The sequence below is a fragment of the Ambystoma mexicanum genome, chromosome 1p, assembly GCF_040938575.1.
Source record: "Ambystoma mexicanum isolate Mex_15411 chromosome 1p, UKY_AmexF1_1, whole genome shotgun sequence".
Classification (NCBI taxonomy): Eukaryota; Metazoa; Chordata; class Amphibia; order Caudata; family Ambystomatidae; genus Ambystoma; species Ambystoma mexicanum.
In genome coordinates this window covers 839,802,483-839,827,456 of record NC_090921.1, presented here as the reverse complement: position 1 = coordinate 839,827,456, position 24,974 = coordinate 839,802,483, and the positions used below count along the sequence as shown (strand labels likewise).

At 53.1% G+C, this 24,974-nt stretch overlaps 1 protein-coding gene across 1 annotated transcript in view; it reads right to left on the bottom strand.

The window, feature by feature from the left end:
• The window catches only part of CCT3 (chaperonin containing TCP1 subunit 3), a 538,625-nt gene that overhangs the window by 366,826 nt on the left and 146,825 nt on the right, over positions 1–24,974 (bottom strand). The gene's annotated exons all lie outside the window — the stretch shown is intronic.

The window sequence follows — 24,974 nt, the reverse complement described above, 5'->3', positions numbered from 1 at the left end:
CCGACCTTTTGGTATAGGCATGTACTACTCAAGTTGGCAGTGTGACTGAGCACCCAGGCTTGAGGGGTAAATGAAGCTGGAGAGCTGTAGCAATTAAATCCACCAATACAAGTAGCCAAGGTTTTAGTTAGGAATATTTAACATCCGTTTTTCCAGCATGAACACAAAGGTAGTAGATGCTCTTTCCGACACCCTGAGGTGACTTCACTAACTAGGACAGAAATGGCATTTAGATATCACTAGTCCACTTTCTAGATTGAGGTTTGCAGAAGGGAAGGGGATAAGGGAAGGGGATAAGGGAAGGGGATAAGGGAAGGGGAAAGGTTAAACAGGTTCTTGAGCACTTAAATGTTCCAATGAAGTCTAGATAAAAAAAAAACTTTCCCAAGAACTTTCCCAACAATAACAGCTAAAAAACCAAGTTACCACTTCTGAGGGACAGTAAATCTCAGTCAAATGGACTAGAAGAGTCTGGGGGGAGCCAGGGCAGCCAAAGTCAATGGAGCGGAGGTATTTTAGGGAGAATTCTCAATTCTGTGTTAATTCCCTTCTCCCTTAGAGACCTCCCCACCCCCTAGCTCTTTAGGAATTATCGTGGAGAGAGGGGGACCTTTTACCCCCCCACTATGCATTTTTCTTTGATTTGAACAGTGTTTCTTTTGGTTTTGGAGTCTGAAACTCCATAGGCATCATCTTTTTACATTGCAACAAACAGCACCCTCAGTGCAGTGTCACAGAGCAAACCTTTGGATTTCTGCTAGGTTTAAATACGTTCTCTTGGATATACTGTTTCCAAGAGTAGTAAAGTGAAATTTACTTTACTTACCTTTTTCTTTTTGTAGACCCAGCACACAATATCTTACAATAGGGTACTGGAGGGGTTACCTAGTATCCCCTTTCTCTACATTCTCATGTAACAATTTGATGTTACCTTTTCTACAATTAATGGCTGGTGGCAGTGGTTTATTTTTCCTACCATTGTGTGTTTTTACCACTGACTGTTCGCAGCTGCAGTAAAGCACCCATGGGTGTCCTTTGTCAAAATGGCCCTGGCCTTTTTTCGCCATTTCTTGTTGGAAAGATCCTTCTTGAGATTTACTCTGCGTGCCAAACCAGGTTTGGTCCCTTTGTTTGTTTTGTCTTTGGAGGTGTTCACGGATGACGCCCGCCTCTGGCTCCAGTATGTCTGGCAGGGGCAGGAAGTGAGGGAGATGCCTCAAACTCCCTGTGCTTAATCCCCTTTGTTACAGGAATGCATCCAAAGGTGATTGCCTGGCTGTCCTGGAGGACAGCCACCCCGCTGTACGATTGACAGCTAGGCTGGAATGAAATGGGAGAAACCTGCATAAAAAAGGCACAGCTTAAGGTGGCTTGGCCAGCCGAGGGCGCCATCGGACGCCTCCTCGGTGAGCTCTGTGCTTCCTTCCAGAGACCTCTAAACCCCCCTAAAAATATGTACCCAACCCCTTAAAAACACCCCAACGGGTGTCGGAAGCCTTGGTGAGCAGAGGCTGCGATTTGGGAGAGCATTGAAGCCTGTACGACGGAGAAAAATGAAGTTTTTAATTTGGAAACATGAAAACAAGATGGCGGACGGGACTGGGTGTCTTCCCAGCGATGCCTGTGACTCAGCTGAGGGACATTGGTACGGAATTAATTCAGCCGGGCAGGTCCCTGGAAGCGCCGGAACCCTAGCCTTTAGGTCGCTCGGATCGGGGGCATGCGACTTTGAAACTGGACCGAGGACTGCTGCCGCTGCGGTGCGCTCGCCACCCCGCCTCTATGCCCCTGTGAAGCAGTTTCGTGCCGCCGGACCCAGAGAAGATCTCCCAGTCGGGGAAAGGATGCAGTGCTCTGGACGCATTGAGAGGCCGGCTCTCTTGAGACTGAAGCGGAGAGGCGCGAACGGGCGCTGGCAAGAAAGGTAACGACTAAAGCAGCTGAGCACTATACGGAGACCCGATTCGCTTGCAGCAGTGGCTGCCCAAGATGGCGGCTCCCGAGGTCCTCGCCTGGTGAAAACCACCGCGGGAGTCCAGGAGTACAGCGCCGCACAGCGGAATCTAGAGTGTCGGTGATCGCCTCTTGGAACTGCGGACGACCCAACAACTCGGCGTCCGAAGGCAAGTTGGACCACTGGTGGTCTCCTCTCCTCCCTCCCTCCCTCCCTCCCTCGGCCCGCCACAGCGACGAGAGCGCACACACTTTGGAGCCTGGCAGGACTAGATCGAAGCAGCAGCTCCATGTTGAGCTGCTGAGACTGGAGGTGAGCAGACCAACTGAGGGTGGAATTGGCTACGGTGCGGGGCACTCACCCTACCTGGGGGTCCCCGACAACATCCCGGGCTATGCAGGCAGGCGTGTGGCGATTCCCGTAAGAGGCCACTGGAGAGCTCTGAATAACCAATTTGAATAATACTTTTGGGGTCCCTGTGTCACGCCACCATACCCGAATATGAAAGCTTGGTCTGACCGCGGAGAGGGGGAACACATGAGGAGACCCGGACAGCACCAAATATGGCATGGGAGTGGGCAAAATGGCATGGCTGTAGGGAAGTCGAGGACCGTAATAAGCAGAATCTGCTGCGAACGGTGTGGGGAACCACAAGGCGTACAACACAGTCCGAATATATGAACAGCTGCATCACAATAAAAGTGGGCAAAAGTGGACATTAGTCTGCAACTTGAATTCTTGAGCTAGCTGGGGTCTGGACTGTATGCGGTTTTATATGAACATCAATAATTGCCATACCTGAGTGGATCTGGTTAAACCTACACCCACATCGTGAATGCTCTATAGAACATAGAAGTACACTGGGGTCTTCATAACTCTCGGAAGCAAGAAGTTGATTGCCCCCTGAAGGCTTATCATACGCGATTTTCCGGGCCACAGCTTAAGGGGCAACAAAATACTGCACGTAGCCCAGGATGACCAAACAAATGACAAAAGGTAAAGGTCAAGGCTCTGGTGATATCAAAAGGCATGCTGCAGGCAGCGGTCTCCCAGAAACGCAATCAACTACAAGCGACGGCCCAAGTGCACAATCCCCCTCCGGAGGGGGCAAAAAGACTCTGAAGTTCCACCTATCCGGAAAGCGGATCTACTAGAGGTGTTGTTGGAACTCAAAAAAAAATATAAAAGAAAGCACAACCAGCCTAGCTAAGTCCATCGCAGACCTCAATAAAGGAGTCCTGGCCGTGGAAAAGAGTTGACAAAATAGAAACGGTGATAACTGAGTAGGGTCATGAGGACGATGTTTTGGCAAGTAGAGTCACGGAATTAGAACAGCAGATGGAACAAATGCAGAGCAAGCAAGAAGACGCCGAAAATAGATCTAGGCGAAACATACGAATTCGTGGAATTCCGAAATCGATACCAGACTCTGACCTAAAGCAATGTGACTTTACGTCACATCTTGGACACAGAAGAAGAAAATAAAGAAATAGTGCTCGATCAGACGCACAGAATATACTCCACATTTCAACTTAATAGGAACCTGACTCCTGATGTTCTAACCCGGATACATCTGTACACACTGAAGGAGGATATTATGCGGGCAGCCCGGAAAAAAGAACCCATCAGGTTCCGTTCAATTCCGATTCAGCTGTTTCAGGATCTGGCCCAAGTGACGCTTGCCAAGAGAAAAAAAACTGAGGGTAGTCAGACTGGTTGAGAACTAAGGGCGTGCGATACCAATGGGTGCACCCAACTTGCCTCCGGTTTGAATTGAAGGGCAAGCAGCATTCTATTTCTAAAGAGGCAGAGATGGCGGACCTCATGCAAGAGGACGAAGGAGGCAACTTCACCGACAATGAGGAGTCCCCATCCCGGAGCGGATAGGCCAAAGGAATCTGAGACACTCCCGCCCACGGGGACGTAACAAAGAACAGAAACCTTCTGAGCCCACCTGAACAAGGGCTGAACATTCGCGATGTGGGACCATCCACTTAAAATCTGAAATACGGGAGTCCCTAAAGAGAAGGATGGGCTCTGCAATTGAAAGTGCCTATGAATTTACTTTATTGCCTGAAGCAAGCTCACTTTACGCAAAAAGGAATGAATACAATGAGGTAGAGAAGAAAAGGGGGGGCAGGGGGAGAACCGGCACCCAAATTTCCCGGGTGAGTAGAGTAGAACCCGGTGATTTAGTGTGAACATATGTTGAGACAGTTATTTGAAAATTTTAGTTTAAAAGGTGGGGAGGGGGGATGGGGAAGGAAATGGGTACTCATTCTTTCTATTCTTTGGTGAAGAAGTGAATGACATACATGCTATATCTACAACAATGTTCAGTTGGATCATAAAGAAAGGGTCTAAGGGCTAATATACGATAATGGTTGAATTAACACTTGTATCGCTGAATGTTCAGGGGCTCAACTCCCCAATTAAGTGGAAGTCCATGCAGATCAGGTTGGTTGATATGCACGCCTCGGTGGTATGGCTGCAGGAGACACATCTGCTTCCTGAAGATGAGCCGAGGCTGAGAGACAGTCTTCCCTTTACAATATCTAGCTTCTAGTGGAACTAAAGCGGGGAGTGGGCATTTTAATAGCAAAAAATGTAAAATTTGAGAAAAGATTTGTTAAAAAAGACCCAGATGGGCGTTTCCTGATGTTGGGGGTAACTGATGGGCCAGCTAGTGACTTTGATCTCGATCTATGCCCCCAATATAAAACAAGACCACTTTATACTTGACTTGTGCCCAAAATAGCACAATGGGGAATAGGAAAGATTATGATCGGAGGTGACTTTAATGGGGTGATGGATGCAACAATGGATAAGACTCTACCGGCTAATCCTAATGATCACACATTTAGACAAGCCCTGGTGAAATTTTTGAGAGAACTGCACCTTTTAGAATCCTGGCATTTCTTTAACCCACAGAAGAGGGCATATACCCACTACCCAGCGGTGCACAGGGGTTACTCCCGAATCGATATGATACTCATCTCCGAAACAGTTGTCCCACAAGTCACAGGCTTAGAAATTGGGGTGCGTTGCCTCGGACCATGCCCCGGTGCTCCTGAATGTAGAATTGGCTTGCTCACAACAGCAGTCTCGCAAACCCTGGCGACTGAATGAGGTAATATTGAAGGACCTCTCCGGTGGCAGGGAGACTCTGGGCCCCGAGGTCGCCACCAGTGGTGTAGCCTCCACAGGCTGAGCCAGGGCCGCCGCGACTGTCTCGATAGAGGCCTTGGCAGGGTGGATCAAGGCTTTCACCACCTTAGATGCGCTCACCGCCTTCTCCTTGGATGGGAGGGTCACCACCTCGCTCCCCCTCCGATGGGGCCTTCGAGCTCGACCAGGGTCTCTCCAGGAGCTTCGCCGGATGCTCGGCCTTCCTCTTACCCGAGCCAGAGCATTGGCTCGTGGTTGATGGCGCCGGGGAGGATGGCGCCCTGCCTGGCGCCCGTAGAGCCCGACCGTTCTGCGCTCCCGGTGCCAGCAGACTCACGGTGCTTGGCCTTCTGTTGGACCCCTGTCGCCGGGGCGCCCTCAAAGGTCTTAGAAGACCGCTCAGACTTCTTCTTCTCGCCTGACAGGCTCTTCCCTTCCAGCCAGTCGGCGAGATGCAGATGGCAGTCCTTCATGGTCCGCTCCGACATACTGCCGCAAAACACACAGTTCTTCTCCACGTGCGTCTTGTCCTCATGCAGACAGTAGAGGCACAGGGAGTGTTCGTCCTCCTTAAAGGCATTCTGAAGCTGGCATCCAGGGCAGACCTGAACAGCTTTCCAGCCGTCGAGCCTCCCTTCTCCTGGGCCATGATCGAGATGGGCCTAAGAAACTTCTGGAGTCCTCCAAAAGCGTGGCTCGACGAAATCTTCACCCTTGAGGGGCGTAGAAGAATCCGACACGGGTCTCCGTTGATCGGATAAAGAAATGGTGGAGCTTGAGGATCTTTTGACCGAAACAGACATTTTTCGTAAGAAAAAGCGCGAAAAAAAGCACTAAAGCTCGTCAGCAATAGCACGAGGATCCCAACACTTGAACGTGCGGTAAAAATCTGAAGATGGCTGCCAGAGGCGGGGCTTAGGGAGATGGCAGTCATTGGCTGTGGTCAGTATGACGCAGAGATCAGTGATTGGTTACTACTAAGAAAGACAGATCAGAAACAAAACTGATACTGATTTTTCTTTACCGAGGATTCCCAGCCTGACGGGGAATATTCATGAGCATGTGAATCCATGCCAGACCCCATGCTGGAGAAAAAAAATGCCTTCCTCAGAGTTCCTGTAAGCCCCAATGGCTGCAAGGTATGTATGGCAGGTGTCGACCTGTACGCCCGAATGAGCGAGGTGCGCCGAAAAAGAGAGCATGTCGTCCAGATTGCAGGCCAAAGGGTCAATTCTCTTGGAGTATGCCCAGAGGCAGAACATGGTCCATTTGCTCTCTCTTGTACTGGGCCCTGGTGGCTTTGCTCCTGGCGCCCTGTATGATCTCCAGATTGGCCTGAGGAAGAGTTTCCCTGGCGCGGGGTGGATGATCCTACCCCCCCCCCCCCCGCCCCCTGCTGTGCCAGGAGATGTGCTGGACCTGTCGGGAGGTGTATCGGGGAACCTCTGAGAGGCTGAGGAGCTCCGAAAACCATGGTCTGGCCGGCCACCATGAAGCAATCGGAATGATGCTGAGCCGGTGCGACTCCTTGATCTTGCAAAGTACCCTGTGGATCAGGGGAGTGGACGGAAAGGCATAGGCCTTCATGCCAGTCCACTGGAAGTGAAAGGCATCGCCCAGAGCTGGGGCCCTGACCATGCCAGGATGCGAACTGGGAGCACTTCTTGTTGCACCAGGTGGCAAAGAGATCAACACTCTCTGCACAGAGGAGGGGGATCTGGAGCCTCCCTGCTTGTTGACGTAGTACATGCTGGTCGAGTTGTCTGTCTGAATGAGGACGACCTTGCCCTTGAGAAGTGGTAGGAATGCTCTGAGCGCTAGCCAGCTGGCATGCAGCTCCAACCAATTGATGTGGTATTCATGCTCCTGTCGAGTCCAGGTGCCGTGGACCGAGAGATTGGCCAGGGTAGCTCCCCAGCCCTCGAGCGAGGAGTCTATGGTAATGGTGGCCTGCAGAGAAGGCGGCCAGAAGGACTTGCCCGTTCGTAGGTTGCAGTCCTTGGACCACCAAGGTAGGTCCAAGTGGAGAGATGGAGGAACATTGATCATTCCGGATTGAGAGCCCCACTCCTGACTCCATGAGACTGCGAAGTGCAGCTGAATCCTTCTCATCCTTAGTCTCGTGTGCGGCACGGCTAACAGGACCGCCGCTAGTAGACCCAGGAGATGTTGATACCACCAAGCCGAGGTCACCTCTCTCCTGAGGAAGTGGACGGTGGCCCACTTGATGGCCAAGATCTGGTCTTCCGACGGGAAGACCTTCTCAGAGCACGTGTCCCAAATGAGTCTCAGGAACGTCAGAGTCTGCGTAGGGACCAGCTGTGACTTCTTGAGGAAGAGCGAGAAGCCCAGGCCGTGCAGTGTTCATAAGAGCATGAGAGGAGTGGTCAACCGCCTCCGGAGATGTCGCCCTGACGAGCCAGTTGTCGAGGTATAGATAGATGTGGAGGCCATGCTCTCTGAGGAAGGCTGCTACTGCGTTCATGAGTCTGGTAAAGACCCTGGGGGCAGAGTTGAGGCCAAACGTGGTAGCCCATGATCCTGAACCGTAGGAAAGAAGGAACAAGTTAATTACCTGTAACTGTTGTTCTCCAGCATGGGTCTGGCATGGATTCACATGCTCATGAATATTCCCCGTCGTCAGGCTGGGAATCCTCGGTAAAGAAAAAACCAGTATCAGTTTCGTTTCTGATCTGTCTTTCGTAGTAATAACCAATCACTGGTCTCTGTGTCATACTGACCACAGCCAATGACTGCCCTCTACCTAAGCACCGCCTCTGGCAGCCATCTTCAGATTTGGAAGCACGTAAAGTGGCAGTATGACCAAGTGAAGAGCCGCAGAGGGGTAGGCGGGAGGGTTCGCATGTGAATCCATGCCAGACCCATGCTGGAGAACAACAGTTACAGGTAAGTAACTTGTTCCTTCTCCAGCATGAGGTCTGGCATGGATTCACATGCTCATGAATAAAGAATACATAGCAGTACACACATGCACAACCACGGGAGGTGGCAAAGGCTCAACATTAAGCATTACATCAAACTCAACATTAAGCATCTTACCTCCTCACCAGGCTCACCTCAGGCGAACAGGTTGCGCAGCACTGCTTGGCCGACCCTGGACTCCTCCCTGGAATCCCGGTCGACGCAGTAGAATTTCGTGAAGGTGTGCGTCGACCTCCACGTAGCAGCCCTGCATATGTCCAGCAGGGGCACACCAGAAAGGAACGCCGTGGTAGCTGCGATCGCTCTGGTGGAATGGGCTCTCGGACGGCCAGGCAGCGGTCGGTTTGCCAACCGATGACAGTACATGATACAGCCGGAGAGCCATCTGGAAATGGAAGCCTTCGAGAGAGCCTTCCCCTGATTGACAGGTCCAAAGTTCACAAAGAGTTGTGACGTCTTCCGAAAACACTTCGTGCGGTCCACGTAGAACTTCAGCGCTCTAGCCACATCCAGCGAGTGCAAAGTCCTCTCAGCCGGCGACGAAGGCGACGGGAAGAACACAGGCAACACCAAGGGTTCGTTGAGATGGAAGTCCGACGGTACCTTGGGCATGAAGGAGGGGTGCGTCCTGAGCACTACCCTCGTGTCGTGGAAAGTCAAGTACGGGGCCTTGCAGGAAAGGGCCTGGATCTCTCCCACTCGTCGTGCGGAGGTGATGGCCACAAGAAAAGCTGTTTTCCACGATAGAAACTTCAACGGGGCCGAGTGCAGAGGCTCGAACGGAGGTCCCATGAGCTTGGTCAACACCACGTTGAGCTCCCACGCCGGGGCCGGAGCCTTCACCGGCGGGAACGATCTGAACAGTCCCTTCATGAACTCTTTCACCAGACGATGAGACCACAAGGACGTCCGCCCCATGGTTCTGGTGTATCGGGAGATCGCAGCAAGATGAATCTTGATGGACGCGTGTGCCAGACCAGCTTTGGCCAGCGTCAGCAGGTACGGCAGTACTTGGGGAGCCGTAATCCGTAGAGGGTTAATCTTCTGTGCGTGGCACCAGACAGAGAACCTCTTCCATTTGTGTCCGTAGCATTTAAGAGTCGAGGACGCCCTGGCCTTTGCAAGAACCTCTCTGCAATCGGCCGGTATGTCGTATCCTCCAAACTCTAGCGCTGCAGGAGCCAGGCCTGCAAGTTCAGCGACTTCGGGTCGTGGTGGAGGATGGCGCCTCCTTCCCTGGAGAGTAGATCCGCGTCCGCCGGCAGCTTGATCGGCGGGGACGCTGACAAGTCCAGCAAGTCCGGGAACCATATCTGCCTCGGCCACGCAGGTGCGACGAGGATCATCCTGCACCGTGACCTCTTGAGCTGGTTGACGAGCCGGATTAGCAGAGGCAAGGGAGGGAACGCGTAGAGGAACAGGCCCTCCCAGGGGAACGAGAAAGCATCGCCCATGCTCCTCGTCTGGGGAAACCTGCTGGCGAACCTCCGGCACTTGGTGTTCGTCGCCGTCGCAAACAGGTCGATCTGGGGTGTGCCCCACCGTCGGAAGAGGCGATCCACCAGATCCTGCCGTAGTTCCCACTCGTGGCACGAGCGCAGCTCCCTGCTGAGTGAGTCGGCGATGGTGTTTTTTATCCCTGCCAGATGAAACGGCACCAGAAAAATCCCTTGGGCGACGGCCCAATGCCACAGGTCCTGCGCCTCCTTGGACAGCGCTGGGGACCTGGTTCCGCCCTGTTTCCTGATGTAAAACATGGTGGTGGTGTTGTCGGTGAAGATCCTCACCACCTTGCCCTTGAGGGACGGAAGGAAGGACCTGAGGGCCCAAAACACTGCACGGAGCTCCAGGACGTTGATATGCAGGGACTTCTCCGTCGGGAGCCAGAGTCCCCTTGCGTGCAGATTTTCGGTGTGCGCTCCCCACCCTTCCAGGGAGGCATCCGTGGTCACAGTCTCCTGGTGGGCTGGGGTCTGGAAGTCCATGCCCGCCGTCAGATGCGCGCGGGTGCCCCACCACCGTATCGCTCGTCGGAAACTCTCGTCGAGCTTGATCCTTTCCTCGAAGCTGCCCGTCGTCTGGATCCAGCGCGCATCCAGGAATTCTTGCAACGGGCGCATCCGGAGCCTGCACATGGGAATGAGGTAGATGCAGGAAGACATCATCCCGAGGAGGGACTTGATGGACCTCACTTTGGCCGCGTCGGCCACCAACATCCGTTGCACCTTGCCCAAGATGGTCCTGGTCCTCTCCTCCGACGGGGAGGCCAGAAGGGACACGGTCGAGCCTCGCTCCCAGAAACAGTGCGACTTGCGCGGGCACCAGGTGGGATTTGGCGTAGTTCACGGAGAATCCCAGGTCCGTGAGGAGTTGGACGGTCCTTGCCGTGTGGACCACGGCGAGCTCCCTCGTCTTGGCGCGGATGAGCCAGTCGTCCAGGTAGGGGTAGACGTGAATCCCCTCGCGGCGCAGCTGCGCCGCCACCGGTGCGAGGCACTTGGTGAATACCCTGGGTGCCGACCGTAGTCCGAAGGGAAGGGCTTTGAACTGGTAATGACGCCCCTGGACCACGAACCTGAGGAATTTTCGGTGCCCCTTTAGGATGGGAATGTGGAAGTAGGCATCCTCCAAATCCAACGACGATAGGAAGTCTCCTTCCTCCAGCTGACCCAGGACGTGCTGGAGGGTGACCATCCGGAACTTCTGCGCCTTGATGAACTTGTTCAGACGTCGCAGGTCTAGGATGGGGCGCCATCCTCCCGTCTTCTTCACGAGGAAGTATCTCGAGTAGACTCCGGAGCCCCGAAGCCTCTTTGGGACGAGTTCGATGGCGCCCTTTCTGAGCATCGCCTTTACCTCCAGGAGAAGTTGAGGGACGTGAAGTTCTTTCATGGCCACGGGGGGGACGCGCGGGCACCTTCTTTGAAACTCGAGCGCGTGGCCCCGGGCCAGGGCGTCCAGCACCCAACGGTCGGTGGAGATGGACTCCCACACGCTGACGAAGCCCGCCAGCCGGCCTCCCACCGGGGTGCTTCGGTGGGGGCCCGACCCCACGGCCGGTTCAATCCTGCTTGGACGCGGCCTTGCCGCCTTGACCTCCTTGGCGACGACGGCGGGGTCCGCTAGACTTGCCTCGTCCTCTGTAGGCCTCTTGCGACGACGAGCGGGCCGCTTGACGGTAGGAAGCGAAACCGCCGCCGGAACCTTTGGAGGCGCCCTTGCCTCCGCCGCTCCGAAAGGGCGTCCGTCGTTGCTGCAGAACTCCAAGGGCCCGGGCCGTCTCAGTATCCGCCTTGATGGCCTGAAGGGAATCGTCCACTGTCTTCCCAAACAGGTTGTTCCCGTCGAAGGGCATGTCCAGGACTCTGGTCTGGACGTCCTGCCGGAAGTCCGTAGCTTTGAGCCATCCACGACGTCGAAGGCAAACGCCGTTGCCCAGCTGGCGGAACCCAGTGTCGGCGATGTCCGTCGCCACGGTGATGGCGTGGTCCGAGGCCACCTCACCTTCCTGCAGGATCTCCAGGGCCTCCGCCCTCTTGTCGTCCGGCAGAAAATCCAGCAGGGGAGCTATCTTGCACAGCTCCCTGTCGTAGCGAGCCACGATAGCCAAGGCGTTGGCCGCTTTAATCGTCGTCGCTGCCGACGAGATGACTCTACGTCCCATAGCATCCAATTTCTTTCCCTCGCCGTCCGGCGGGGAAGTCGATGTGGAGGCCGCACCCCCCCCCGCTTTCTTCCTGGCTGCCGCGGAGACGACGGAATCCGGGGTAGGCTGCGCCCGGAGGCATAGGGGGGCCGTGTCCGGGACCCGGTACTTTTTCTCGTACCGGTCTCTTCTAGCTGGCGTCGTGGAAGGGTTCTTGAGGAGGGAAAGGCCCTCATCCCAAATGTCGTCCAACAGAGGCACTGCGAGGACCGTCTTCCTCTTGGCCTCGCGCCGCTGATAAAGGAAGCCTTCCTTTTTCTTCTCCTCAGGGCAGAGTTGGAAAAGCTCGGAAGCCCTGGAGATCATGGAGTGGAAAGATCCGATCTCGTCGGGCGGAGAAGCCCTGGTGGGAGGCGACGACGGAATATCCTCGTCGTATGCCTCGTCGTCCGTACCCGTCGCTGCCGTGTCAGTCCCCGTATCATCCCCTCGGGTGGACGGGGAGGAGGGCTGGACGGGGCGCGACGGTTGAAAAGGAGGTGGAGGATGGATCCTTCTTTTCTTGGTAGGGGGAACACCAGAAGGTCCCGGTTCTGGATCCCCCGACGGGAGAGGTTCCTCCGTCGGTAACGGTAGCCTCATCCTTATCTCGGAGCATAAGGACTGTATGGCCAACAAAATGGCCGCCGAGTTGTCTTGCGGCGCTGGCAGAGGGGAATCCGACGGGCGAGCAGGGGCCCCGTCGGTATCCTCGACGATGTCGTCGTCACCTGCGTCGGGGTCCATTCCGACGGGCTGGCCTTCTTCCACGCCTAGGCCGTGGCTTAAGACCTCGATCAGCTCCTCTTCCGAGGTTGAGGCCGAATCTACGACGACGCCCTGCCCCCCCTTCTTCCCCACGGAGGGTTTCACGGGGGTCCTATCGATGGGCACAAAAGAAGACTCCCTCCGAGGAGGCAGGGAGATTCTGGGCCCTGAGGTCGCCACCACTGGTGCAGCCTCCACAGGCTGAGCCAGGGCCGCCGCGACCGTTTCGATAGAGGGCTTGGTCGGATGGATCAAGGCCTTCACCACCTTAGGTGCGCTCACCGCCTTATCCTTGAGGGAGGGGGCACTGCCACGCTCCTCCTCTGCCTTAGAGCTCGACCGGGGCCTCTCCAGGAGCTTCGCCGGGTGCTCGGCCTTCCTCTTACCCGACCCAGAGCGTTGGCTCGTGGTTGATGGTGCCGGGGAGGGTGCGCCCTGCCTGGCGCCCGTAGAGCCCGACCGTTCGGCGCTCCCGGTGCCAGCGGACTCGCGGTGCTTGGCCTTATGTTGGGCCCCCGTCGCCGGGGCGCCCTCAAAGGTCTTAGAAGACCGCTCGGATTTCTTCTTCTCGCCAGACGGGCTCTTACCCTCCAGCCAGTTGGCGAGACGTTGATGGCGGTCCTTCATGGTCCGTTCCGACATGTTGCCGCAAAACGCACAGTCCTTCTCCACGTGCGTCTTGTCCTCATGAAGGCAGTAAAGGCAGAAAGAGTGTTTGTCCTCCTTAAAGACGTTCTGCAGCTGGCATCCAGGGCAGACCCTGAACAGCTTTCCGGGCGTCGAGCTTCCCTTCTCCTGGGCCATCTCCGAGACCGGGCCTGAGAAGCTTCTGGAGTCCTCCGAAGTGTAGCTCGACGAAATCTTCACCCTTGAGGGGCGCAGACGAATCCGACACGGGTCCCCGTTGATCGGATGTAGGATCGGTGGAGCGTGAGGCTCTTTTGACCGAAAGAATCGAAGTTTTTGTGAAAAAAGCGCGAAAAATAGCACTAACGCTCGAGAGCAATAGCACGAGGATCCCAACACATGAACGTGCGGTAAAAATCTGAAGATGGCTGCCAGAGGCGGTGCTTAGGTAGAGGGCAGTCATTGGCTGTGGTCAGTATGACGCAGAGACCAGTGATTGGTTATTACTACGAAAGACAGATCAGAAACGAAACTGATACTGGTTTTTTCTTTACCGAGGATTCCCAGCCTGACGACGGGGAATATTCATGAGCATGTGAATCCATGCCAGACCCCATGCTGGAGAACGATGGGGCTGCCAAATCGGGACGTGTAGGTACACGTCCTTTAGGTCTAGGGAGCGCATCCAGTCTCTCTTGTCCAATGTCTCCGCTATAAAAGCTGGAGAAACCATCTTGAACTTTTGCAGGGGTAAGGAGAGGTTGAGGGTGGAGAGGTCCAGCACAACTCTCGGGCCCGCCTGGTTCTTCTGAATGGCAAAAATCTTGGAGTAGAAGCCAAAGCCTCGCTGGGAGGCTGGAACTTCCTCCACTGCCTGACTCTCTACGGGTAGACCGGATCTCCACCAAAAGAGTTGCTGTCCCAACCTGTGGGAGTGGAGGAGGGAGGAGAGTCTGGGATGGGTAGGCGGTACCCCGTGGATACTACGGAGATGACCAGGGGTCCGCAGAATTCTGGCGCCAGAAATGTGCATGGAGAGCAAGCCTGCCCCCCACCGGAGACACGTGGACATGAAGGGGAGTGTTATGCCTTCTTTCCCTCGGAGGGGGACTTGCTCCCCCACCCTTTTTGTTGTTTGTACCAGATCTGAGACAGCGAGTGGTCCGGCTGCCTGGATCTGCGTTCCTGGAAGCTGCAGAACCGTCCATATTTACGACCCTTCTCTGAGCGCTGCTGAGATTGGGTGTAAGATTTGGGCGTGGTCTTTGTAAGAATGAACAAAGACTTTGCCGTTTGTCAGCTGTTCTTGTCCAGCTATACATCCGTATAGGAGTGGAAGAGTCCCCCCCCCTCCTCCCCCCTGAACGGAAGATCTAGAATGCGCTACTGGACGTCCGGGTTGAATTTAGTCGCCCGGAGCCAGGCTGTGTGCCACATGTCTGTGGCAATGCAGATGGCCCGGCCCAAGATATCGATATGCGCCACCGTGGATTCCATGAGGTCATGCGCCACAAGCTTGACCTCTTCTAGCCCCGTCTTAAAGCGTGATTGGCATTGTGAGGGGGAGTTCGGGGAGGAAGTCTGCAATTTCCCACCATAACCGTTGGTTGGCGGCAGCCAGCATGGCATCTGCGTTGGCCTGACGCAGGTGCAAAGAGGCGGAGTAGATCTTGCCGTAAGCCTCCAAGATCTTCTCCTTGCCTATCAGCGCCGCAGAGGAGGCGGAGGACGATTGAGACTTGGAGTAAAGTGATGCTGCAGCAATCACCGAGGAGTGTGGCTGAGGATTGGTCGAGGGCAAGAGTGTGTCCCCCTCCAACTGCCTGTACTTGGCGTCCAGGCGTCGGTTGACCGGCTAGACTGAGTGGGGCTTGAGCCAACCCTTCTTGGCCAGGAAGACTACATCGGTTGGCAGTGGAACCCCCTCTGCCGGCTGTTCGACCTCAGGCTGAGTGAGGCCTAGGTACTCCGCCAGGCCAGCAAGACATTCATGGAAGGCCCTGGCTGAGGATGGCATGTCTAGATCCTCCTCCTCGTCCGTGTCCCGTGAGACCGAGGAATTTATTGAAGAGCACTTCCTCACTAAGAGGTGGCAGGGGTACCTACAGGGTAGCGGGGGACTGCTGGAGCCGCTGCATACCCAGTCTGTATGGACGCATGGGAAAGTTGCCCAACGCATATGAAGGGTAGACTGTAGGCCACGTACCTGGTTGCGACCAGTCCCCACCTGGACACTCGTTCTTCGCTGAATTTGTGCCTGCGACGTGTTGCTCAGCCCTGCCTCGTCCAAGACTCTCGCGTGTGGCTCACGAGACCTACCTTGCTCCTCGGGTCTCAGCCCCGTAGGTGCGACACCCTCGACCCGGGCGTGGGGATGGCGGGGCAGGGGGGGGGGGGGGTCTATAGATCTGCGTTAAAGCGCCCCCTCGGACGTATTGCCAGTGTCAGGCCATAGCCCCTCAGACGTATTGCCGGTAAAAGGGCGTAGCCCCTCAGACGTATTGCCGGTAAAAGGGCGTAGCCCCGATACAAGAACCTTCCGGTCCCTCAATACTGCGTCCGGGAGGATCCAAGAACCCCTCGACCCAAAGGTCGGTAGCTGTAGCAGCCTCGGTGCATGTACCGGTGGAAGGACCTGGCCAGTTCCTCCTGCAGAAGAGTCCATGGGAAGGAGTCTCCCTTGCGGGTTGCGCTGGCTAATATCGGCCCTACCTGGGACGATGCTTCACGAAGTTCTTGAGATCCTATGGAGGTGACTTCTGGAAGAGCTCCCTCCACCTGGCTAGTCTGTTGCATGCTTAACTCCTCGCAGCCGAGTTAAGAGTTGAACCTAAGTTGCTATTTAAATACACATCTGTGATTGACACTCGTTTCTCAATTGTGGGTGTTGGTTTTACTGGAGTTCTATAATTGCGTGGTTCAAGAGTACACGTTATCTGGTGTTCTTCAGCAGTCGGACGGTCGTTTTTCCGTTGTACCAGTGCTTGAATTTTATCGCGCAAAAGTCGTAACTACAATCACCTATGGATCCGAGGTAGTACCACAAATTCCCAAAAAGACGTGGTCCCATTTAGAAGGTCTAGGGCTGCCCAAATCTGTACCAATCAAACTAGTACGACGGGAGATTGGTATATCTTCATTGGCATCAATGGTTGTGTGAAAAAGCCTGCGTCTTTTCAGAAAATGTCTTCTCAGATCAATCTGAGATCATGGAAATGTTACGAAAGGAAATCATTGCATCACAAAGTCTCAGGATACAAAAATGAAAAGAAAAAATGTGCCTCGCCCTAAAGGAGATTGGATGTTCCATTCAAACCCGGATTCACAAGCCAATTAGGATTACGGCCAAATTTAAAAGTGACTGGATCAACACTCAGACGCAAATAAATACAAGTCAGTGGCTCATATTTCTCGTAAACTGGACACTATTTGTGAATACATGAAACAGCTTCCAGACTCCACACAACAACCCAAGAAACCAATTTCTTCGCATCAGACTCAATATCCAACCAACGAATGAAGTTAATTCCATCCGAGGCTTGAGTGCAAGCACTACCTGTCGTTTTTGCAAAACCCCTAATGAGATAGAAACATTGAGAACGGGGTTATTGCCTGTCCAGTCTTAAAAGAAAGATGCACCACAATGTTCTACCATCTATTTTCGGACTTCCAAAAACAAGAAATGGAAGGCTGCTGGTCTATATTGATTCCCAGGATCAAGCCAGTTTACGTGATTGCAATTGACAAAATTCCTAGAACCCTGGTTTTTAGTCTAATAGCTGACATTCAAAATTAATCGAAATTCTCCGTTTGTTAGGACTTTACAGGACCTTTGAAGCCCATAACATTTATGACAGTCCTTTTATGTGGTTTGTCTTTGCTAAAAATGCAAATAAAAAAAATACTACATGTTTTGCTCCCTTCTGAAGGCTTACTGAACTGACTGTTCAATTAAAAACATTTGAAATCTAAATGAAGAAACCTTAAGTGTTTATTCGAATAACTGTCACTGTGAAACTGTGTTACAATCCTACTGCTCACATTGACCCCTCTTGCGAGAAGACATGCATTACTTACCGTAAAAGCATTTCTGATGGTTGTATCTGCTTAGATTCACATGCTCTGAATATAGTCCGACATCCAGTGGTCACCGCAGAGTATTGCATCTTGTTTTGCGAAAGTCGAAAGGGGACATTGAGATAGGCGTGTAACACTATCCCTATAGTGATGTGTAGTGTACCCAAGATCCCGCACTCGTCGCAGTCCCTCGGATTGTATTTTTTTCTGCCATGAGGGAGCCTATGACTAACGCGAGAGTACAGAAAAGAGAAAGTAATAAGAAGTCTATGTTCCTTCCATCCGAGCGGGGAGGAAGGGTGGGCGCATGTGAATCTAAGCAGATACCGTAAAAGCATTTGATGGTTGTAAGTAATGCAGGTCTTCTGATGTTTGTTAATCTGCTTAGAATCACATGCTGTGCATAGACTAGCGAGCAGTACTCGGAGTTGGAGGTGGGCTGTGAAAAGGAACAGTAGAAAAAAGATGTCTTAGTACTGCTTGTCCCACCTGGGAATCAGATCTAGGAGGAGCATCTAGACAATAGTGTTTTGTAAAGGTGTGTACAGAACTCCAGATTGATGCTTTGCAAATGGACTCAAGGGGAACATTTGCAATGAATGCCCCAGTGCCTCGAGTAGTGTGCTCTAGGCTTGAAGGGTAGTTCTCCCTTAGCAAGAGAAACAGAAAGTGATGCACTGGACAATCCATCTAGAGATAGTGGATTTGGAAACTGCATCTCATTCTCTTCCTGCCACCACTGAGACAAAGAACTGGTTAGTCTTTCTTAGTGTACGAGTTCTTTCCATATAAAACATGACCGCCATACACACATCAAGTGAGTACAGGCTCTTCTCCCCCAAGTTTTAAGGGTTTTGAAAGAATGTTGTCAGTTCTATAGACTGGTTGACATGAAACTTTGAAATGAATTTCGGTGCAAACATAGGGTGTGTGCGTAGAACCACCTTATCTTTGTGAACTGTTACGAAGGGATCCAAGATAAGAGAGCGTTTGTAGTTCACTCACTCTCCTAATGGTGGTGATAGCTATTAAGAAAGCAGTCTTAAGAGTGAGATCCTTAAGGCTCGCTTTATTTTATGCATGGGCTCGAAGGGGGAGCCCATTAGCCTGGTTAACACGACGTTCAGGTACCAGACGGGAGCTTGGTTAGATATAGGAGGGTGAATTCTTTTCACTCCCTCCATGAAGGCTTTAATAACTGGGACCTTCCACAATGACACGTTCTGTTGTGACGTAGTGTAGGCGGAGAGTGCAGCTAGGTGAACTTTGATAGAATTAAAGACTAAACCTGAGTCCAGCAAGTGAGTCAGGTATAAAACAATGTGTGGGAGAACAGTCAACAGGGTTGATGCTCATTGAGTATGATGACAAACCGTTTCCACTTACTAGAGTAGCAATAACGAGTATTCGGTTTCCTAGCCTCCCTGAGAATGTCCATGCATCTCCGAGGGAGCTGTGAATGTCCAAATTCTATGACCACAGGAGCCAGGCTGCCAAATTCAGTGTCTGCGGGCATGGATGAAGCGATCAGCCACTGTCCTTTGACTTGTTGTACGGGCAGGTTAGTTTCACTGGAGGAGACAGGCATCTCCATCAGATGAGATAACCAGGGTTGGCAAGCCCACATGGGGGCTACCAGTATCAGGGTTATTACTTCCTGGTGCATCTTGTGCACTATCTTGATGAGAAGGCGAGTGGGGGGGGGGGGGGGGGGGAGAGGGGGCAAGCATAGACAAATTTCCCTGACCATGTTATCCAGAGACTGTTTCCCTTGGAGCGGTTCTGGGGGTACCTGGAGGCGTAGTGTTGGCATTGGGTGTTCTCCTGAGTTGAACAGGTCGATTTCTGCGAAGCCCCATTCTGCAAAAACGTTGGAGACGATGTCTTTGTGTAATCGCCATTTGTACTCTGCGGGTAGAGCGAAGTCTTTGCTGAGTCCGTCTGCCAGAAGATTGAATTCCCCTGGTACATATTGTGATAACAGGCACATGTGTTTGAGAGCCCACTTCCAGATGTTCTGGGACAGCTTGGACAGTCCGAGAGCGAGTGCCCCCCTGCTTGTTCAGGTAGTACATGGCCATGGTGCTGTCCGTGAGGATCAGCACTGTCTTTCCTTGTAGGTGCGTTTGGAAGGACTTCAATGCTTTGAAGACCATCAACAATTCCAGCATGTGTTTGGAAGCACACGAAGTCCAAACTCTGTGCACAGTCTGATGAGACAGGTGAGCTCCCCATCCTGTGGGGGATGAGTCTGTGGTTAGAGTGGCTTCCACTGCTGGCGTGGTGAAGGATTTCCCCATACTCCTCAACCACCACCGCAGCAAGAGACCAGGGCTCTCGAGACAGCCACTAGATCGTCCCATTGTCCGCTGGCCTGACACCACTGGCTGTTGAGCCACTCTTGCATTGGGCGCATGTGCAGGTGCGCGTGAGGCACCAAGTAAATACATGACGCGATCATTCCTAGCAACTGCTTTGCTTTGCGTACCGTCACCTCTTTACCGGCTACATATTGAGGAATCTGAAACGGTATGTTTTGGACCCTCTCATTGGAGGGGGGGCCGGGAGGGGGGGCAAGGCCGTCCCTTGTTTGAATTAGAACCCCTAGGAATTGCTTGACCTGGCTGGGGTCTAGACCGGACTTCTTCTCGTTGATGAAGCACAGGTGGAACAAGAGGTCTATAGTCTAAAAGGTATTTGAGAAGCACGTTTCGTAAGAATCCCCGGTTATGAGCCAGTCGTCCAGGTAAGGAAAACCGGAATGGACAACCTGGGCAGATGGGCTGCTGCCACTACCTTTGTGAATACCCTTGGCGCTGAGGCTATGCCGAAGGGTAGCACTTTGAACTGATAGTGTTTGCCTTCTATCATGACCCTGAGGTATTTCCTGTGCGCTGGCAACATTGAAATATAAAGTATGCATCTTTCATGTCCAGTATTGCCATGTAATCCCTCCTGTGTGAGCAGGGGGATTACTTCCTGCAGAGTCACCATACGAAATTTTTCAGGTTTTACAAATTTGTTTACTGGGCGCAGATCTAATACAGGGCGCATGTTAGATCCTTTTTGGGTACAAGGAAGTACACTGAATAAATACCCTCCTTTACCTGTGACAGAAGCAGAACCTCTATGGCTCCTTTTTGCAGCAGCGATTCCACTTCCTGAAGAAGGATGAGAAGGTGTTCTGATGTTAGAAGTCTTCCCTTTGGAGGTCTGAATGTCGGGGACAGGCGGAACTCGATACAGTAACCGTGGGCTATTGTTCACAGTACCCAACCGTCTGTGGTAATCCCATCCCATGCCTGGAGAAAAGATGTTAATCGGCCTCCAACCGGGGATGCATGGGAGGGGACCCGAATTTTCGGGTCATTTAGAGGTGGTGGCCAGGGAGCCTCTAGGTGTAGGGCCTGACCCCTTCTCCACAGCGCGGATGCGAAGTGTGAGGAGGCCCTGAGCAGCTGCGGCCCCTCGGCAGCATTTAAAGTGCGGCGCGGCTGGCGAACGAACCGTCAACACACGATCTGGGCAGACGCATTCGAGAGCGCGGCCATAAGATCAACAGCCTTCCCGGCAGGAAGACCAGTCAGCAAGCGGCTGCCTGGACGAACCGCATTGGGAGAGCGGATCCGGCGGCTCCTGGAAGGCACAGTAACCTGCGGGAGAAATCCACCCGAGCGGCCCCGCTGACAGCAGGCAACGGGACAAGGAGGAGTACCACCAACCCCCCCTCGCTACATATGGCCCAGGGGCCATCCAACCCCCCAAAGGTGAGGCGGCTGACTCGAGGTGGGACACGGAGGCGGGCGGAGCCAGAAGCGCTAGCGGGGGGCCTGGTGCGTCAGGGGAGCAGAGAAAGGAGAGCCCGCTCCATAGCCATACCGTGCCCTCCCCACAGGTGGAAGACAATTCCCCAAACCAAGCAGTGGACCCTCCTCCTCCTCCTCCTCCTCCTCCTCCTCCTCCTCCTCCTCCATCCATCCATCCATCCATCCATCCATCCATCCATCGTAAGGCCGCGTGGGCCCGGCAGCTACCGCCAAGCGCCGGCAGGTCTGGATCCGCGTAGACACCCCGGCACAACAGCAGGTCCGAGGCCGGCCGGACTGCAGGCCCGCCTCTGACGGTCCCACAGCGCTCAAAGGGCCCCCACCTCACCAGGCGAGATACAAACTGACGGCAGCCACAGCCAACGCCCCAGTGCCCCCCCCCTCTCTCTCACGCCCCAGCAGTTTAAACGGCAGGTAATCCTACCAGCCCACGCAGAGCACAACAACTGGGCTGGAGCCGGGCACCTAAACCAACCCCTGCACTCACCTTAGAGGGATTCAGGCGAAACAGGTTGAGAGGAAACGCCCTGGGGCGCCCAGTAACCCGGATGAGGGCAGGACAGTAAAGGTCTGCTGACCGTAACCCAAGAACCATCTGAAACACTGCCACACGAGATAACCCCCGAGGAACCCTCGTGGCGTCCGTGGGCCGCAGGCACCACCAAACTGACCCCCTCCTCCCCAGGAGGACAACAAAGGCTTAGAGTACACAGGTGAACACCCCCACTCTATTAACACAAACACAGAAAACCATCACGATGGGGAAAGCAGACAAATCTCAGCGGAAGCTGACATTCGAGGCTGGAGCCATAGTGAAAACCCCCAGAACAAATGCGGGACAAGAAAACTCTGAAGGGGCCACACCCCTAGAAGTTGAGCCCATTCCAGACACAGACATCGGAGAAATCCACCTCGACTTAAAAGCAGGGATCAGCAACATAGATAGCAAGCTAGACTCCCTGTCCACCAAAGTCGACCAGCTTCAACACCGTCTAGACAAACACGGGGACAGGCTGGACACAGCTGAACAACACATTTCTGACGTGGAGGATAATGTGACCTCTATGTCTGCCAGGGTAACAACACTAGAAACACAACTGAAAGCTGTTATGGCCAAGAACGAGGACCTAGAAGGGCGATCACGTCGGAACATTAGGATCCTCGGGGTAAGAGCAGCAAACCACGGGGAAAATGGAGGACTTCATCTAAAACCAAGGAGATATTTGGAAACCCTGCACTGTCCAACATTTTCGTGGTGGAGCGGGCTCACAGGGTCCCAATCACCCACCCCATCCCGGAGTGGTCCCCCCACCCAATAATAGCAAAACTGCTCAACTTCAAAGACCGAGATACAATCCACCGGCTTACAAGAGAGAAAGGACACCTGCAAAACGACGGAGATAACATCCTATTACCCCCCCCCCCCGGCTTCTCCCCCTCGGTCCAGGCATTGCGCAGAACATTCACTGGCGTGACACACCGGCTACCAGACAAGCTGATGTATGCCATGTTCTACCCAGCCAAGCCGCGTATCCAACACAACGGCAAGTCACAATTTTTCAATACGCCCGAGGCGAATTTGTTTCTCGATAAGTTGGGGTGCAGACAAAACAGATAACCCTAGACCCCGAAGAAGAGAACGAGCAAATGGAGACCCACCCTGAGATCCATCTGCACCCATTAATAGGCTGATCTGCGCCGCTTAAAAATGACCCCCCCGGATTCACATTTCCATGTTAAACTCTAAGGTGTGCTGGTCCTTGGAAGCTCCCTGGCGCCCCAAGCGCAGCTCAGTTATGTTTCTGGACCTTCGGAGGGGAAAGCTTATGGGCAAGTTGGGGGTTGCCCATGATTGGGAGGGAAATGGTTTAATGTTATGGTATTGTGCTCGTCAGGGGTCCGTTGCCCGCCCCCTCCCCCCCCGCCGCCACCCGGAAACGTCCAACGGCTGTACCAAAGCCTGCCTACATCTAAAAATGCGTAAACTCAGAAACACCACATTAGGGACACCTCACGACAAAGTGGTGCGTCACGCTGGCCAAAACTCGACCCAAACTTCAACTACTCACAACATTTAAGCTAGCCACATGGAATATTAAAGAAGGCAATAACCCGATTAAAACCAGGACAATGACAATACCTCCGAAGGCACAAGGTGGACATCGCCCTGGTCCAGGAAACTCACCTCCTCCCAGGAACAGAGAATCGGTGGGCCAGAGACTGGGGGTGCCACATGTACTTTGCGTCTTTTTCCACATATGCCAGAGGAGTGGCAATCCTAATAAACAGAACACTGAAATTCAAACTACTCGCAACCAAAAGTGATGAGGACGTAAGGTCACTTCTACTACATGGAATTCTGGAAAACTCTGAACTCATAATAAACTCTTACGGTCCGAACACAGACGGTTGTAACAACTTTGACTGGGTCATGACGCACCTGGGAGAAACAAGATCAGCAACTATCATATGGGCAGGTGACTTGAACACCACTCTAGACCCACAGAAGGATAAATCCCACCGACCTCTACAAATACTTCCAAAGCCGCTCGCCAGGTTCTAGAGATCTGTAGAGCATATGACCTAGTGGACATCTGGAGACGCCAACACGGCAAGTCCCGAGAATACTCGTTCCACTCCTGGGTCCACCAAACCAGCTCCCGCCTGGATTACATCCTTGTATCTGCACACAGCCAAGCTCAATGGACGAATAGCCAAATACTGCCCAGAACCATGCCCGATCACCCGGCGGTAACAGTGGAATACACCCCGCCAGACCCATCAGAAGGAGCCACTAGAGATTCAAACCTGGGTCCCTGTAGGATCAGGTATTCGCTGCCGAACTCCGCACAGAAATCACAACGTTTCTCGAAATCAATGAAGGATCTGTGACGTCCACCGGGACCCTGTGGGAATCCTTAAAATGCTACATCAGAGGAGTCCGTCTATCTAAAGAGCAAGGAATTCTGAAGCTCATTAGACGAGAGTTGTCACTGAGCGAGATCCGCCTGAAAGAGCTCGAACAATTACAATCAATCACGCCTGACCCACAGGTGCTGGCGTCACTGAAGATAGAGCTCGATAAGTTCAGAGCAGCTGCAGACCGAGAACTGAAATTCCTCTCTCACGGCCACCGCATTCGCCAATACGGAGAGGGGCAGAAACCGGGCACCCTTCTTGCGAGACTGATAGCAGCGGACCGAAAACCAACACAAATTAAACAAATCCGAAACCTCCAGGGAACCCTGGTGTACACCGACAAAGAAATAGCAGAAACTTTTTGCATATTTTATCAAACCCTATACACAACTAACGTTAACGTCACCCAAAGGGAACTATCCCAATACTTAGACATAGAATTATACTGGGTAGACACCATGCTAAGGGAACCCATAAACACACCTATCACTATAGAAGAAATCCTTCAGGCCATTAAAGACCTACCAGGTACCAAAGCCCGAGACCCGGACGGGGTGATAGGCGAGTTCTATAAAACATTTGCACCCATTCTTGCCCCATTATTACTACAGGTCTATGAGGAGGCACTCTAAAGCGGATCGCTCCCCCCAACCCTCCGAGAGGCAAACATGATACTACTCCACAAAACTGACAAACCCCCAGAGGAATGCGGATCATACAGGCCAATATCACTGATCAACTTAGATAACAAGATATTGGCCAATATCCTGGCCTCCAGACTCATTCCCCTAATGCCTAAACACATACAAAGAGGCCTATCCTTCGGTCCCCATAAATTAATAATCTCCCTGTACGCGGATGATATTGGCCTCTATATACGCGACCCGACAAACCTAAACCCAGTAATCCGCGATATAAGAAGATTCGGCAGCTTCTCCGTCTTAAAGATTAACCACAGTAAGTCAGTCATATTTCCACTCACCCCTGAGAGCCATGGCTTCCAAGA